The sequence below is a fragment of the Melanotaenia boesemani genome, chromosome 5 (genome assembly GCF_017639745.1).
Source record: "Melanotaenia boesemani isolate fMelBoe1 chromosome 5, fMelBoe1.pri, whole genome shotgun sequence".
Taxonomy (NCBI): Eukaryota; Metazoa; Chordata; class Actinopteri; order Atheriniformes; family Melanotaeniidae; genus Melanotaenia; species Melanotaenia boesemani.
This window is the reverse complement of record NC_055686.1, coordinates 2,161,521-2,178,204: the sequence shown is the minus strand read 5'-3', so window position 1 is coordinate 2,178,204 and position 16,684 is coordinate 2,161,521. Positions and strand designations below refer to the sequence as shown.

Here is a 16,684-nt window from a genome sequence, read left to right as displayed (position 1 = left end):
CAATATAATGAGCAATGATAGTTTCCCATATTGTAAATAGTTAAAGCAGGTCTTACCTTACCTTATACGCATTTACTTCTTTTATTTTGTATTTAACGTATATATACAGGAAGTTTAACTTGGAGCGCCTCCACGCTTCAGTGGTCACAATAATTACAGCATCCATAGTCATACTTTAGGCCACAGTGAATTTGTGAGCAATCAGCATACATTTTATTGTCCGTATTATATAGCTCCCCCAACATTTCATAAATCCTGTTTCTAGGGGAGCTCATGTTTCGTTAAGGGGAGCTATGGCTCCCCCAGCTCCCCTGTGGTTCGCACCCTGCAGACAGGTAATACTGGGAAACAGACAGGGAACAGACGCTGGATACGTGCAGGGTGAAACCGAGACGATCTGGCCCTGAAAGGATGTCCCAGACCTGTATAAGTAGTGCTTGCGACAGGTGGAGCGCATCAGCCCTAATCATGCTGAAAACTGGAGATGCGTTCGGGAACGGCTGGGAAAAACCGACCTCTATCAGCGGAGACGTGACACGTATCTGTTGTTTAAATTGAGTTATTTTTAAAGTAAATATGGTTAGTTCTTCTGGTTTAATTAAAACAGTTTAGCTGGAACTTGTAGCTTTTTTATAAGTTTCTTTTTTTATGTTGTTTTCACGGCTAAGCAGCGTGCAGAGATCTGGTTGGGCTGGTGTATATTAACACCTTCCAGTTAACTATTTAACGCTACTGTAAGTCGCTTTGTCCGCTAAATGACTGTAATGTCATGTATTTAGTCTGAGCTGATATTTGTGTCTAGACCAGCAGCTCTTCTGTCTTTTATAGACGACCCGTCTGTTTGTCAAATGGAAAACTTAAATTTAAAACTACAGCCTGCTGCAGCTTGTATCGCTGTCCACCGAGTCCTCAGTTCAAACCAACCATGTCGTCCAGGCTCCAGCTGCACCTCCACGTCCATATAGAAAATGTTATCCCCTTTAAAGGTAATTATTTTCATCAGAAAATGATGTTTGTCTTTGCCTGTGTGTGTTGTTAGCTAATCTATGCATTTTAACTGGTTTGTAGATGTGGTGTTGTGTAATATGTCTTGTTTTTTAACTACTTTGTTCTAAATGCAGCTTTATTTTCAGTTTTAGAAAACGTTCACAGTCCCTGAATCCTGGAAAATGGAAAGAGCTGGTTTGCAAATACAGGTGAAACTTTACAGCCAGTATTAAGTTAATTCAGCAGAACTGTGGAAAAAACACTGATCTACAAACTCCTTTCTTAAGTTAAGTTAGTGATTAGTTTTATTATTGGTGGTGATTTCTGGCCGCCTGGTTAATAAAACCATCAGACTCACCTGCAGGATTCATCAGGTGCATCATCAGGTGGGAAGTCTCACACCTGTCTGTCTGCACACAGCCTGTAAATCATGACCTTTTAGAAGGATTTTCTCTGCTTTTACCTGTAAAGTCGGACAGGCTGGTTCCACTTTACAAGAGACGGGCAGTCAGTTTGGATTTGATTAAAGACACATTTTCCTCTGATCGTTCATTTATCTACTCAGCAGGATTTGACTTGTTCCCTAGATCCCTCCCTCCCTTCCCTGTCCTCATTTATCCTCCCTCACCTTTCCTTCCAGCACTGAGTTACACCAGAGACCTGAACGATGAAGCAGGAGTAACACACCCGCTTTCTCTCTGGGTCGGGTGTTCAAAATATTTAATCCAGATAAAAACCAACCAGATTGGGGAATCCATTTTTTGGGACAGCAGACCACGTAATCCAGCTTTCTTTTACCCGGTTGTTCAAAGATAAATAGGACTGGATCCCCCTGATCCAGAATCCCGTTTTCAGGATCAGGAAATGTGGATTTCCAGCATGTAGATCAGTGTGTGCTGCGACCATGTGAAGAACAGCAGGTAGAAGAGGCGGTTTGCATGCCTTGCAGGTGGAACCACCGGAGCATGTAACATGATACATGCATGTATTGTCCTGCATAACACTGGAGCAGGTGGTAAATCCTCCTCTGTGACATGTTAATGACACACCATAGTCCCGTGTTGAGGTACCGACCCAACCTCAGTCTTTCTGTCAGAATGATGGACGGACGTGTGGAGGGATGCAGTCGTTAGAAATTTATTTTTATTTTTACTTATTCTTTACTGATCATGCAGTGATGAATAACAAGAGTTGAATATTTTATTTGTTATTGGATTTTTTGGGGGGTTTATTTTGTAAGTATTGTCATGTTTTTATTTATTTTAATTTTTTTAAGCCGTTTTATTTTACTACACTGAATGGGTTAATATGAGCTTGTCCCTATGTTAACCTTTTTATCCCTAACGCTTAAACAATCAGGTGTAAAATACAAATAAAAGCATATGCACAGAATAAAAAGTTCTATTATTTGATGAGCTGTTTTTTCCTGAAATCCTTGTAATCCTGAACTAAAACAAATGCTGTTATCAAATTCGGCTCCCTGTACTGGCCTTGAATGGCTGGTTAAAAGCTCCCTGGAATGTTTTGTTGACGGATGCTCAGTCCCCCACCCTCCTCACGGGCGATGGACTTTAACCTGGATCAGCTCCCAAGGATGCCCCCTATCATCAGGCGGCAGAGACTGTGATGGAGAACTGGGACAAAGTTCACATTCTCACTTACTGCGCACACACACGCACCACACTCAAGTACACCACTACAGATGCACCTCCCTGTGATTCACTGCCTGGGCTGTCCTTCCCCCCTCCCTCCACTCCTGGGCGGCGGGTTGATTGGACGCGCTCAGCTGCGTCTGCACTTGCTGCATCGGGAGACCCCCCCCTGCCACGTGTTTCTGACGTTGTGAATGTCAGAGTTATGCTGTTTATGTATTGAGGAGTGTTTTTTGTATCTCAATAATAGGCCGTTCTCAGTGACGTCACATTGTTACACCGCCATGTTGGCTAGCTGTCGTTATGGAGTGACGGTTAATTTGCTGTTAACTGTGTGTTTGTTCAAGACCCGCATCAACATCCTGGTTTACAAACCTCCAAACCTGCCGACTGATGGAGATGTTGCTGCCTGATTCAGCTTACCACGACATTTACAGCGACCTACTCAGTTCATAGTCACACTTCACAGGACAGAACTAAACGCTAACAAGTTGTTAGAGGCTTACAAACACTTGGTAGCAGGATGGGAATCAGACCTTCAGCTGTGGAAAGTGTCCCAAAGCAGCCAGACCATCATTCTGCTGCCACCATGCTGGACAGGACATCAGGTTTTTCTGCTCTGAATCTTTTCTCTCTGAAGCTTAATGAGGTTCCACCTTCATGGAGCTCACAGAGTAACCCCATCTTTACCCAACAAGCACACACATGTAAATAACATGATGTCTCTAATGTCAACGCATCTGGAAACTAGTCTAAATAAATCATGTTAAGCTGAAATAAAATCATTTTACTCTAGAAAGACATTTAATTAAAAGTTAAATCTTGAGTTTTCTTTCTAAAATATCAGCACTCCCTGCTTCCCCTCGGGTCATCAAGCATGACCTATGAATCATAGGTTCTGGTTTGTTTCTCACCGTTCTGACATGCAGGGAAAGTCCCGAGTAAACTCCTCCTCGTTAAACACCCCTCTGAGTTTTTACACACAAAACTAAACACACTGTGTAAACTAACGTTGGTCCTCGAGAGCCACAATCCTGCAGGTTTTCCATGTTTCCCTGCTCCAGCACACCTGACTTAAAGAATTTAATCCAGAAGATAAAATCTTTTATTTCCTTTCTGTAAAGAACGTTCAGGACTGTTAACGATGATTCATGTTGTTCTTCCTGTAATATCTGTAATGTCTTTGTTTTATGTAAAGCACTTTGAATTGTCCTGTACATGAAATGTGCTATACAAATAAACTGCCTTGCCTTGTAATTCAGCTCTGAGTTAAAGAACAGGAAGCAGAAACTTCCTGTTTTCAGTTCAGGAAGAAAACTGCTGCTGAATCTTTGACCTTATTTGGTTTTAAAGTCAGAACAGATGTGATATAAATACATGAACAGAGTCAGAGCTCGCTGAGGACGGCAGGTTAAAACCACTTTAAATACGACTGGTTTGACTTTCAGATGTAAAGAAAGTAGGTGGAGCAAGTCTCTGTTCTCTCTGTGATGGAGGTATTTTATCTGGTTTCTTCCTCTGTGAAGCAAGTTAAACAGAAAACAGGTTTAATCATCAACAACTTCACAGGTTAAAGTCAAACTGAAGCAGTTTTAGGATCAAACTGGACTTCATGTTGACTTTAAAGCAGTTCATAAAGAAAAAGTCAGCAGGAAGAAACAAAGAGCAGCGGCCATTTTTCCTGAGTGTCAGTAAAGGCATCAGTCAGTCCTGCAGGAACAGGCTGCTTCATCTCTGGTTCAACAGGAAGTAGCAGAAAGTTTTGGGGAGAAAATCAGACTGTTGGTCAGTAAAACTCAGAGCTGTGGTCACATGTTCAGGATGATCTAGTTTCTGAAGCTCTGAGGAGGTTTAACTAACCCTCTCTGACCTGATGAAGATGAGGGTGAAGATGAAGGTTTAACCTGTCAGAGACGTTTCATGTCTGCAGTGACTGAGTGTTTCAGGTGATGTGCTGCCACCTGCTGGTGGTTCTGTGGTTCTGCACTCTGCACAGGTCAGGACTCCTCAGAGTTTATTTACATGAATTTATGTTCTGGCCTTGATTGTGTCTCTACAGAATGAAAAGTTTAGTCTCCCAGTAAGACCAGTAGAAACTCCTCCATGATCCGACTCCAGTAGACTGGATTACTGTACTGGTCTTTAACTGGACTTCCTAAAAAGAGCATTGAACATCTGCAGCTCATCCAGATGCTGCTGCTGGAGTTTTAACCTGGACTAAGAGACCTGAACACATAATACAACCAATTTTATTTTATTTTATTTGTTTATTTTTTTACTTTTTCATGTCCAGCATGGTGGCATCAGAATGATGGTCTGGCTGCTGTGTTGTACTGAACAAATTTGCTTTGCCAAGAGGAGCTTTATGGGTATAAGGCTCCTCTTGATAATCCATATATATATATATATATATATATATATATATATATATATATATATATATATATATATATATATATATATATATGTTTTATTTCTCTTGTTTTATCTTATTGATTTGGTTTTATGGAATCTTGCTGGTTCTGACTAGAGGGAATAGAAAAAAAAGGATAATAATGGAGAGAAGTAAAAAGGAAAGTGGAAAAAAGGAGACAAAGATCCAGTAGAAAGAAGCAACAAGCAGACACTTTTTAAAATGATCTTGTTGCACATATTGAACCAGGAAGTAACAGAGCCTGTTAGTTATTCTTTATAAAACAACATTAATCATTAAATAAATAAGTTTTAAAAAGCATCTGTTCAAACCTGTGGCATTTATTTCCTATGGCTCTATACACTGTTAAAACCCCAACTACTAATTTGTTACTTTAACATGTCTTTCTGAGTTAGGAGAGCAAATAGTTTTAAAAAGAGCTGAGCTGACTCAAAATGCAAAGTTTATAAATCGTTCGTGCAATGAAATCAAATTCTTAGGTTGAGAAAACTTCAGATGATGAGTTATGTATCCGAACGTTCAACTAAGGACTGACGTCACTTCCACCAAGCGCCTCGCACACAACGCGCATGTGCAGATCTTCACAGGAGCGAAGAAACGCAACGCTAACGTTCACCGACGTTTCCTCTGTCTGTGCCTGAAGAGCCGTTTGCAGGTAAGTCTGTACATATAAAAATACGTGTGTTTTAGTGGTTGCTTTTTAAATTCCTCTTTAAACATTAATAATTTGTTGTCAGTTTTGTAAAACCCACCAAATGTTTAACGTTCGCTTCATTTGAACTTCAGGTGTTGACCAAGCTACATAGGGTTAATTTTACGTGTTTGAATTAGCGTACTAATATTTTTATACAAGCTCACTAACCTCTAATGTTCATTTTACAGTTTACATAAAATGTTGTAGAGTTAAGATGAATTTACATGTCCTAAAACTAGGTTACAGAGTTCGAAAGTCCCCCCTCCTTACAGTGTTTAGCGGTAGCAGGAAAAGTACCGCGTTGAAATAATTAGCGAGTATCACTAAGGAACTAGATCTTAATTTTTCACACCACTGCGTGGCTTCTAGCATATCAGTTTTTCTATCAGTGTTAATAGACACATGAATGTACAATTTCAGTGAGTTGTCTTGGCCATACGTCTGCTTTGATTAGCAGCTCCATGTAAACCACATGCTGAAGACTTCTGAGACATGATTCAGCTAAGTTCTGTTAGTGAGATGTTAAAAAAGTTTTACTTTATTGGGTTAGGGTTAACCCTTATTTTGTATTATTTAAACATGGTAAATTGCTCTCTTCAGATGGGTGTTTCCCCCATCTGTCTTTAAAACAGAAGCATTGAGGCCCCTTCTGAATAAGAGTAATTTAGACTCAACTATTTTTAGTAATTACTGACCGGTGCTTTCTTTTTGCGTGTGTACGCATGTGTAAAGTGTTTGAAAGAGAATCAAAAATATTTTTAAATGCCTTGTTTTTTTATATGCATAAACTGCTTTTTTACTATGTAAAGCACTTCATATTGCTTTGTGGCACGTAAAGCGCTTTTTAAATAAAATATTATTTGATTTCAATATTTTTTTCTATTTATTTTAGACAACTGATGTACTTGCCTACAGGAAGGCCACAGCACATAGAGACCTACTTTCACCCAAAGGAGAAGGCTGAAGACATGTCTGGTAAGATCTATTGCTATTGCCACCAAACTGACTATGGTTTCATAGAGTATCATAATGGTTACAGAACCTGATCATGTTGTTACTGTTTTTTTTAATACTGTCAAAGGAATACTATGAAGGTAAAAATGTGCCAAAATGAACAAACTTGTAGAAGAAAATGTGAGAAGTTGTGCATCAAAAATCTGAACTTGTATGTCAAAATTTTCTGCTGTAAAGAAAACTCACACACACGTGAACTGAATTTGAAGTTAAAGAAAAAAAATAGTCCATCTGACAAATTATCTTCCATAGTTTACTTGTAATTAAATTTTTTTTCAAGTGTTCATTTTGCTTTGCAACCTCAACTTAGCGATTACAACTTCCTGAATCTGCTGCTGCAAGTCACAGATGTGCTCTCACGAGTCACAGCGTGATAAAACTGTGCCCTGACTTTTGTCTCAATCCTTGCGAGATATTTGTGCCAAAACTAACTTGTGTCTGAAGATGTGAGAGCAGAGGAGGGGGGGGAGGGGCTTAACCAATCAGAGTGAATGGTTGTGAGCCCAACGTCTCCAGAGTTTCTCTTGTCGGACCTCTTGGCAGCTATCGCTATGGCGCACCAACCTGGGGAAGGTTACTTCATTAACCATCGTTTTGACTACCCCATTGTGTGTTTTAGGAGTAAACGAACATATGCTCTAACAAAATGTATAAAGAATTACATTAAGATCAAGTGAATACGCTCTTGGTGTGCATGAAAGGTGACTGCTGGCTAGCTGAACAAATCTGAACAGTTCTAACTTATAAATGACCAAAAACTAGCCCTGCATGGTTCCCATGTACACTGCTCACAAAAATTAAAGGACCACTTTTTTTATTGGGCCTGGCATGAAATCAGTTAAACCTGTCTGATAATTTTCTGGTTGGTTAAGCAGCTGAGGGCATCGTTAATCACTTTCAGCTGTATTGGTGTTCATGGAATTAACAACAGGTGCACCACAGTGGCAACAATCAGAAAACCCTCAAAACAGGACTGGTTTTACATGTGGAGGTCATTTCAAGTTTCTCCCTCTTGATCTTTTTTGGCTGATTTTTCACTCGTGCTGGTTTTGGCTTGAGTAATCATCTCTACTGGCAGTATGAGGCGATTCCTTAACCCTACAGAAGTTGCACAGGTTGTCCAACTTCTCCAGGATGGCACATCCACACGTGCTGCAGCAAGAAGGTTTAATGTGTCTCCCAGCACAATCTCCAGAACATGGAGGAGATTTCAGGAGACTGGTGGTTATTCTCGGAGAGCTGGACAGAGCCGTAGAAGGTCCTCAAGCCATCAGCAAGACCGATACCTGCTCCTTTGTGCAAGGCGGAACAGGCTGAGCACTGCTCGTGCCCTACAGAATGACCTCCAGAGGGCCACTGGTGTGAATGTCTCTACCCAAACAATCAGGAACAGATTTCATGAAGGTGGCCTGAGGGCCCGACGTCCTGTAGTGGGCCCTGTGCTCACTGCCCAGCACCGTGGAGCTCGACTGGCATTTGCTGAAGAACACCAGAATTGGCAAGTCCGCCACTGGCGCCCTGTACTTTTCACAGACGAGAGCAGGTTCACCCTGAGCACCTGTGATAGACGTGAAAGAGTCTGGAGAAGACAAGGAGAACGTTATGCTGCCTGCAACGTCGTTCAACATGACAGGTTTGGTGGTGGGTCAGTGATAGTCTGGGGAGGCATATCCATGGAGGGACGCACAGACCTCTACTGCCTAGGAAATGGTTCTCTGACTGCCATAAGGTATCGAGATGAAATCCTTCAACCCATTGTCAGACCCTACGCTGGTGCAGTAGGTCCTGGTTTCCTCCTAATGCACGACAATGCCCGGCCTCATGTGGCAAGAGTATGCAGGCAGTACCTGGAGGATGAAGGAATTGAAACAATTGAATGGCCTTCACGATCCCCTGACTTAAACCCAATAGAACATGTGTGGGACATTATGTTTCGATCCATTAGGCGCCGCCAAGTTGCTCCTCAGACTGTACAACAGCTCAGGGATGCCCTCACACAGATCTGGGAGGAAATGCCACAAGACACCATCCGTCGTCTCATTAGGAGCATGCCGCGACGTTGTCAAGCATGCACACAAGCTCGTGGGGGCCACACAAGATACTGAAAAGCATTTTGAGTTGCAGAAATTAAGTTTTTGAAAAAATGGACTAGCCTGCCACACCTTCATTTCACTCTGATTTTAGGGTGTCTACACAATTGAGCCCTCTGTAGGCTGAAAACTTTTATTTCCATTAAAAGACTTGGCATCCTTTTGTTCCTAAGACATTGCCCTGTCGTTATTTGTATAGATATCCAACTTCATATTGAGATCTGATGTATCTAATGTGTTTCTTTAAAGTGCTCCTTTAATTTTTGTGAGCAGTGTATATAATCTACATTCTGTACCATTTGCGTTTAGTCATAATTTGACTAGTAAACCATGTAAATACTGTATTGCCAAAAGTCAGGCCACAGTTTTATCACGCTGTGACTCGTGAGAGCACATTTGTGACTTGCAGCAGCAGATTCAGGAAGTTGTAATCGCTAAGTTGAAGTTGTAAAGCTAAATGAACACTTGAAAAAAAATTTAATTACAAGTAAACTATGGAAGATAATTTGTCAGATGGACTATTTTTTCTCTGTAACTTCAAATTCAGTTCACGTGTGTGTGAGTTTTCTTTACAGCAGAACATTTTGACATACAAGTTCAGATTTTTGATGCGCAACTTCTCACATTTTCTTCTACAAGTTTTCACATCAAATCTACAAGTTTGTTCATTTTGGCACATTTTTACCTTCATAGAATACAGTCACTGATCTTTACATTATGAATATTCTGTACTGAGGGAAAACCTCTGTGAAGCCTACTACTGTTCTCATGGAAGCTGCTTTGTGTAGCGTCCTTAATACTTCTATATTTCTTCATTTTATGTTCCTGTGATTCCAGTGCTTTGGAATATTAGGAACTGGCCTTCGAGTGAAACAGGGTTCTCAGTTTTGGCCTCTAAACCTCTCTGTATACGCTTTTGAAAAGATGCCACACTTGCCAAAAAAACACTTGTACCCCTTCTGTTCATGACAGAAAACCCAAAATGGTCACTGACATAACTTCAAAGGAAAAATAGTTAATTAAAAGGTGACATTACTTTGAAATTGTGCTTCAACAGAAAAATGTAAAAATAACAAAAACAATGAGACTTCTTTGGCCCATACTCAAACTGCTCCAGTTGTCTCAAGTTTGAACGGCATCTTCTCCAAACTGAATGCAGATTTTAGGTCCAGGTTCAGTGAAGGCCACCTTAGAATAGCCCAATGTTTTGTTCTGATCCATTCTTGGCTGTTGTCAGCTGTGGTTTAGTTAACTATCCTGCTGGAGGATCTTTGACCTCATTCTTTCTGTCTTCCATGTTGAGTGTAAAACACACTCTGGGCCGGTTGTTCAAATGTAATCTGATCAGATTTTGTTTATTGTATTGGATCAAATCTTAAAAATGGTTTGTTCAAAAGGGAAAGAAGGATTCTGAAATTGGATTGTAATATGTAATTCAGTCCTAGTTATGATTTGGATAAAGGCTTCAGTTTGTGTTGTTCAAAACCTTTTAGACGGATTTGAATAACTTTTATCTAAGAAAACAAGATTATCCTGATCCCAAGTGGGGGTTGGATTTCAAGGTGGAGTGATAATGTAGATAACGTAGACCTATTAAGCCCTTCAGCGCAGTAAAGCAAAAAATTTAAACATAACATGATCTTGTCCCCATAAAAGAGACCCAACAAAGAAATTTCAATAACAAACACAAAAAAATAATAAATTTCCCTGCCATTCACTGCATGATCAGAGAAGAACCCGTCAACATGTCCAGTCAGTCCCTTATTCTGACAGAAAGCCGGATGATGGTCCAGTTCCTCCAAACGGGGCTCAGGTGCATAACTAGCATCGTCGCAGAGATGAAAAACCAGAGAAACCAGAAATCTGGATCAGGGTGATCCAGTCCAATGCTGCTTTAAAAATCCAGCATAAGAGTAAGACAGATTACCAGATCTTGGATAGCAAAAAATGGGATTCCTAAATGTGGATAATTTTGATCCAGATTAAATCTTTTGAACAACTGGACCTATGATACCAAACAGCACACATTGACAAATTTGAACCTTTTTAAATATGAAGTAAGCAGTATGTTAGTGTGCATATTTCTTTGCTTTTGGAAGTGTTGGTCTAATAAAACTGTATTTTGCATATTTTGAAATTCTTGTTCTTCTCTGCAGGACACTGACCTGGAGGAATTGTCGGTTAAAGGCTTGAAACTAGATATACTCACTGAAGTGGTCGAAGATTATGTTGGAACCGTCAACTCTGCTTCAACTACAAGAAGCATTGCCTTGGTTATCGAGGAGCAGATTGTTGTAGATGACATCGGAGACTTGCCTACAGCATTTTCTCTTTGGCCTCACATATGCTCTGAACTTGGACTATCCTAAGGACCTTAAGTGCACTTTTGAGGCAGTTCAGAAGGTGTTCATGAACTTGGGTACCCACTGCTCAGCCAGGGTTTAGGCCCTAAAGAACAGTTTGCTGAAGTAGCCCGTTTTGATGATACCAGTGATGTGCTGCACTGGTAAGTGCTGACCAGATTGTTCACTAGCTTACTTTTTAAAACTTTACTAAGTTGTTATACAATTCAGAGATAGCATCATTGGAGTTATTGTTTGACACTTGTTTGTTCTAAATGCAATAATCAAAAAATGTTATTGATGAATGCTGATGAAAGGATGACAAAAATGCTCTTTTTCTTTATTCAAAGTTGATGTTGGCAGCTGTTTGTTTTCTTAAAATGTTATATTTATATTTGGTAAACGGTACAAGCTGGGATAACAGGAGGGTCTTTGCAAAAGCAGCACAGCATTTTCATAAGAAGCAATAAACAGTGAAATAGAAATATAGATTGCTGAATCTAATTTAAAATTCAATAATTAAATCATACAATAAAAACATTCTTTTGCAAAGTGTTTTGTAAATAAAACATTTGTGGTTTCTATTTCCATTTCTGTTTTCTATTCTCCTCTGCATTTTCAAATCCCTCCTTGATGGTTTTCCCTTCATTTATCTTTGGGGCCTTGAGCAGTGAAAACCAAGTTAAACCACAGCTGCTCCTCAGCTGTAACCAGCTCTCTTAACGGTTACACGCCACACTTGTGCCTCTGTCTTGCATCTCCGATTTGGTGAAGTAACATCTTGCTAACAGCTCACTAACTACGTTGGCGGTACCGATGTTGATATGCAGGAGACTGCTGCAGATAAGTCAAAACTTTAAAGAATCTATCCAGCATACAGAATATGAATTTCTGTAAAGTTTGAGAAGGTCACTTTGCAAATTTATATTTTTATTGTATGAATTATTAAATTTGAAATTATATTAAGCAATCTATATTTTTATTTCACAATTTATTACACCTTATGAAAATGCTGTATTGTTTTTCCAAAGACCCCCTTGGTCCTCCACAAGATAAATGCTACTGAGTGTAAAAAAAATTTACAGTTTTTTGGGGGGTGGGGTAAGGGGTTTAACAATCCCATAATGCACCTTTCATTCACTTAATAGTTGACTATTTTTTTTATTCATTTATAGAGTCCATTGAAACAAGTTTGTTTTCTATAATTTATTTAGTTTGTCATTAGTTTGATTATTGCTGTTATTTGTAACAAGAAATCAAATTATTTGACAACTCGATTAGTTTTTATTCTCTTTTAAAAGGTGGCATTTGTTTTTAACAATACTGAAAAATATACATCTTCATATGTTCATGTTACCACTTTAACTTGGAACATTTCATGTAAACTGCTGTTCAATTTCTCTGAATAAATTATTAATTTGAAGGGGTATTTGGATTCTTAATTGTAGACTTCACAACTAAAGAATGAGAAGTTCAGCCAACTTAAAAAAGTAAGGCAACCAGCTGCAAAGCGTTTTTGAGTAAACTCAACAAACAGGCGTGTGTTGAATCAACCTACATCAAGAGGGTAAATGTAAGTTGAAAAATAAGTTGGGCAAACTCAAAACTACTCTTCAAACATATTCACACTGTTAAGTTGAGCCAACTTGTGTTCACAAGTTGGCTCAACTTTTTTAAGTGTATTTCAACTGAACAACTTGAGTTGTTTCAGCTCAAAGGTATGAGTAGACTGGACTTGCCATCTTAAGTTTATTGAACTTAATATTATGCATTGATTTACCTTCTTAATTTAGGTTCACACAATGCAAAAGTCCTTAGTTGAGTTTACTCAAAAACGCTTTGCAGCTTGTTGCCTTACTTTTTTAAGTTCAGTCAACTTTTCTTTTCTTACAGTGTATGCATTTTTCTTTTTAAAAGTAATTTCAAGTGAAACATGTTCTACAGGAAAACAGCAGGTGTGTGTGTGTGATGGGTATTTTTCTATCATAAAATAAGACACAAAGCACTCAGAGTGAAGTCAGCTTCATCGCGATGGGGAGAGACGGTGGTTCAGCACTCAGAGAGTGTCTGGTGTCAACTCCGAAGTCTCAACCCCAGTGCCCCCTTTTTATTGAGCAGCTATCACACTTCAGAAGAGCAAACAAAGTTCTCGCAAACTTCAAACAGGGAAGCACATTAGCATACAACACTTTATGACCCTTTTCACACAGAGCTGTGACCACCACATCCTGTCCTCTGCAGGGTGGGTGAGACAACAAATCATTACCCATCCTTAAGGGAGAAAGTTTAAACTGTTAACTTTAAACTGTCAACTTTGCTTACTCTAACTGTGTGTGTGTGTGTGTGTGTGTGTGTGTGTGTGTGTGTGTGTGTGTGTGTGTGTGAAAGTTATAGACTAAAACAGCTGCTAACCTGTGCTGCCACCATATTAAATTAGTTGAGAAATTTACTGCTGTAATAAACTCTGGTTCATATTCAGCATTTTTCTCGTTTACAGGAAACCTGAAAAAACATTTAAAACTCTGGCGCGTGGTCTGTTTACGTTTTATTCTTTCATTCCAGCCTCACTCTCTCCACACACACACACACACACAGCTTTGTTCTTTACATCCGTAAACATATTCTTTCTTTTCTAAGTCCACTTTTCATTCAGATTTTCTGGGTTAGAGATTGTTGACAAAGGTAAGCAGCTTTATCAGGCTGCTACAGAACAAGCGAGGTACACACTCGTAGCCGTGATTGACGCACATGCTAGCAGTGCATTGTGGGACTTGTAGTATTATGATGGTGGGTGCGCTCTATCAGCTCTAAGACTAATTAGATATGATCATATGGGCCAAAACTAATTCATTCATGAGCTGGATGTGGTCCGCAGGTCTTGAGTTTAACACGAGTCTTAGATCCAAAGACTCTGGTCAACTAGTCCAGACCAGAGTCCAGACCAGAGTCCAGACCAGAGTCCAGATCAGAGTCCAGACTAAACATGGAGAAGCAGCATTTAGCTGTTATGCTGCAAACAAGTGGAACAAACTGCCAGTGGAGATTAAACTTTCCCCAAATGTAGACATTTTTAAATCCAGGTTAAAAACATTTCTTTTCTCATGCACCTATGCATGAAATCTGCACACCAAATTATATATATATATATATATATATATATATATATATATATATATATATATATATATATATATATATGTGTGTGTGTGTGTGTAAACCAGGCCTGCTGGGCCAGAATAACCCGGGCTGGCTGCTCCATATTTAACCAGTAGTGGACTGAAACACACCCAGCAGGTTTAGTGTAGATGTGATGCTGTGTTAGAGGGAGAGATGTGAAGGTGGATGGGATGGTTAGAAATGTTGGAGCCTCCAGCTGCACCTAAAGACGACGGTGAGGGAAGAAGAACTGTTCAAAGTAAAAATATGGCTCAGTTCTTTAACAGAACCGAAAGGCCTCACGTTGAAGGAAAAAACAAGTAGATTCTGTTTATTTTTATTAAACCTTTATTTACCCGGGTTAAAACCCCACTGAGATGGAGATCTCTTTCAAGGGTGACCTGGTTAACAGGTCAGCGGCACGTCAGAGAAATAAAAAGACCATAAATCAACAAGCAATACATCATCAATACATTTATATTCCTGTAGAATCTGGCTCGGTTCAAAACACACATGCAGATATTTCATGGCCAGACAGCGGTGTGATGTCTAAACATGATTCATGCATGAACTCAGACACAGTTAACAGCAGGAGGAGCCTCAAAACAAAAGCAGTGGAAAGTAAAAACAGTTGTGCTTCACCTGATGCTGCAACCAGCATCACTTTGGAGTGGATGTAAGGAACCAGGTGGCCAGTAATCTGTAAAATATGTCTTACCTGCATAAACTGTGGCCACTTCAATCTACACTTGTTTGTTTTATTGATGATTACAGGACCCATGAGCAGCTTTTGGTGAGTTAAAAAGATTATTCTGAGGCCCAGCTCCACTTTAAAAGGATAAGGAGGTGGGTGTGAGGAACTAGTTAACCAGTAATCTGTACGGTAAAACCCTTTAATAAAATCAGACCACTTTAATGTAGATTCTGCTTTTTATTGACAAGAAATTTACTGTAATCAGTTAAAAATGTGAAGTGGAAATGAAACTTTGTAAATCAACACATAAATCATAAACTAAGTGGACTTTTCATACTTTAAATAAACAAGCATGAAACCTAAACAGCGAAGCAACAACATGATATGGTTTCTGGTTACAGCTCCTCTTCGTCTGCAGCTGGAATTAATCCGTTAAAGCTCCTGCTAAAGCCGACTTTCTCTGTTCATATGGACTTAAATAAATACTCTGATCCTCCGTCAGCTCCGTCCAGGATAAAGACTCTGATCCTCCGTCAGCTCCGTCCAGGATAAAGACTCTGATCCTCCGTCAGCTCCGTCCAGGATAAAGACTCTGATCCTCCGTCAGCTCCGTCCAGGATAAAGACTCTGATCCTCCATCAGCACCGTCTAGGATAAAGACTGATCCTCCGTCAGCTCCGTCCAGGATAAAGACTCTGATCCTGCGTCAGCTCCGTCCAGGATAAAGACTCTGATCCTCCGTCAGCTCCGTCCAGGATAAAGACTCTGATCCTCCATGATGGACATAAACTGTCTCTGGTTCCAGTGGAGGAAAGCTGTGGTGTTGTGCTGCCACCTGCTGGAGGTCTGGAGCTACAGACCCAGCATGATGAGGAAGGTGAGGAAGAGGAAGTTCCAGAGTTAGGACCAGACGTGGAGAAGCTGTTTTTAGTTTCCTACAGATCTGCAGATCAGCTGAAACTCTGTCTTCTGTTAAAACGCGTCTCTTACCTGCTGCATGTAAATAGTCTTTTCTCTTTGTTTTTAGTCTTCTTTTACCTTCTGTTGTGGTTCTGGTCTGATTTTTATATTAAATTATTTTGTTTCTTCATGTTGAACCTGGTTGCTTTGTTTTAAGCACTTTGAATGACTTTTGTCTGAAAATAACTATGTAAATAAAGTTAGATTTGATTTGGTTGTTCATGTCTGCAGCGTTTAGAGGATGTTGTATTTACTATGATATCATTTATAAAGAAGCTGGACTCTCTCCTGCAGATCTCTAACAGGATCTCTTTCAGCATCAGAAATGATGTCATCGATCAGATCAGCTGATCGTCTAATGACACACAGCAGAGATTTAAATATTATTTAATAACACCAGATCAATGATGCTCCGTTCTCATCTGTCGGTCACACGTTTTGTTAGTTTTTAAACTACTGAAGCTTTTCTAAAAGAATAAAATAATTTATTTATTTAATTAATTTTTTGGGAAACTATCTGTTTAATTTAGAAAAACAGATTTTTCCCCTTCTTTTAATTTTTTTTTATTTTTTTTATTTTATTTTATTGTGATGCTCTGTAATAAAGAAAGTCGCCATTAGAAAAACAAAGGAAACTACGGCAGCGTAGAGCAGAAGTCAG

The 16,684-nt window shown here is 39.5% G+C and overlaps 2 protein-coding genes and 1 long non-coding RNA gene across 5 annotated transcripts in view; 2 read left to right on the top strand and 1 right to left on the bottom strand.

Annotated features, from left to right (window-relative positions):
• Positions 1 to 16,684, bottom strand: part of LOC121640417 — a 1,195,287-nt gene that overhangs the window by 493,324 nt on the left and 685,279 nt on the right. The gene's annotated exons all lie outside the window — the stretch shown is intronic.
• Positions 1 to 16,684, top strand: part of LOC121640416 (muscle M-line assembly protein unc-89-like) — a 442,453-nt gene that overhangs the window by 188,021 nt on the left and 237,748 nt on the right. The gene's annotated exons all lie outside the window — the stretch shown is intronic.
• Positions 5,644 to 12,629, top strand: LOC121640566. Its single transcript, XR_006010498.1, has 3 exons — positions 5,644 to 5,728; positions 6,660 to 6,742; positions 11,028 to 12,629. It is a non-coding gene; the product is annotated as an uncharacterized LOC121640566 (long non-coding RNA).